This window comes from Coenobita brevimanus, chromosome 65 (genome assembly GCF_032717465.1).
Source record: "Coenobita brevimanus isolate Jiangsu-jjx chromosome 65, ASM3271746v2, whole genome shotgun sequence".
NCBI classification, from domain to species: Eukaryota; Metazoa; Arthropoda; class Malacostraca; order Decapoda; family Coenobitidae; genus Coenobita; species Coenobita brevimanus.
This window is the reverse complement of record NC_137018.1, coordinates 52218634-52220579: the sequence shown is the minus strand read 5'-3', so window position 1 is coordinate 52220579 and position 1946 is coordinate 52218634.

Sequence of the window (1946 nt, the reverse complement as noted above, 5' to 3'; positions counted from 1 at the left end):
ATTGATGAAAGGCGATGATAATGTCTCGTGATTTTTGTGGTCTCAGTAGTGTCTGTAAAACCCTTGGGTACATTGTTCACTGTGATGACTTATGCTTCAGAACAGCCTCCTTTGGATTTGTTCACTTCAAGTGGAAATAATACTGATATACAGTAACTCACGGTGTAAGTTTTAACTGAAATGGTATTTTAATACATCTTTGAGTGCTTGCTAATTAATGTCGTGTTCAAGCATTTTTATTTACTGTATATCATGTTTGAAGCAGTTCGGCCATAAGTTTGGGTCATGCACACATGAATGTTATATTGCTGCTTGGCATCCCAGCTGTTGGAATGGACATTATCTAAGGAGCTGAAATCACTTGCTTTTCAAGTAATGGTAGTGGTTTTGCATATGGGGGGGGAGGAAGGTTATTTGTCTAATGTAAAGAGTAAGTCATATGGTATACTGCATATATGATGATTATCAGGTGCACAAAAGCAGAATGATGCAGATCACTGGCAGAATGCCAACCCTGTCAAACTTACCATGTATTGCGTGTTGTGGGCATTTTTTACTGAAACATCGGCTTCAAAGGGGGGTGATATATATATATATATATATATATATATATATATATATTTTTTACTACAGTGGATTGATATTAACCTATGCATTGCAGGTGATATATTTCATATTTTATTCTTGCTGCCAAAAGGTGATTTTATTCAACTTAGAGATTTTTCAAAGTGGATGGTTTTAGGTTTAGCCTTAATAAGCCCTTTCAGTAGTAGAGGCTTTTTCTAAACTGATTAAAATTATCCAGAGATGGGAAGAACCAGAGGAAAACAGTGCCACCTGGACAGAAGTAGTTAGAGCAATATAAATAATATACAAGAGAAATGTTAAGGTGTAATACGGGAAACAAGTCACTAAGGAAGAAGTGCTACAAAGCCTCCCGTGCCACCCAGGGTACAACCATGAGTGTTTTGTAGAGGATTATCCATGTCGGCTAAGGAGGCTCCCAACCACCTCAAGTTACTTTTGCATGTGGTACTTTGGAATTCTTTAAATTCTTTTCACTGAGATTGTACTGTTGTCTCCTGAACTTGGCACTAATTTGCATTTTTTCACGTAGCTCAGTGGCAGGAAAGGGCATTACTGGTTCTGCATCCATAACATAGCACTCTTTCATGACTAGCACCATATTCCACTGGTGTTCTCATATTACAGTTCAGATTTCAGTGAGTTGAAAGTTGTAGGTCAAGTTGAGTAAAAGGAGCACTGTATATGCATAAAATTGCCCTTCTTCATCTTGAATGTTGAGCAGTAAAACAGATTACTAGTAACACAGGAATATGATGGTAGTTATAAGGAAGTGTTATGAAGGTAATGAGCTGTAGTATTGTATTTTTCTGCCATTAAGCTACGAGATACAAGCCGTAAAAGGACGAAAATCTCCGCAGACTTTGCCAGTACTGTAATCTACTTACTGTAATATGGAAGAGATGAACACCTGGGTTTTTGTGACTCAGTCTCAGCTAAACAAATCTGGCATCAACTGGAAGAGAATCCTGGAGTTGTCCCCACCGTGAGAGGGTTAAAATGTAATATACAAAAATAGTAACTAAAAGAGGTGGTCAACAACCTTTTTGGCCCATGAGTTTGTGGCCCATATTAACTTTCCATGAGTTTGTGGGGTTTGCACTTGGGATGATCAAGGGCACAGCAAGGTGGGGGAAGCAAGGGAATTGAGATTTACAATATGTTATGAAGGATAAATAAGGGGCATTATGTTAAAAGAAAAATGTTAACTAATAATTGTAAAAACAAATTAGAACTACTACCTGATATTTGGGGTATGATCAGCCCTCATCCTTTAACCACTTAGTCCAGTGTGCCAATAGAAGTTACGGTTTTGCAGTTTTGTATTTAATGGAAATGTATACAGCCGAGTGTAACTAAAA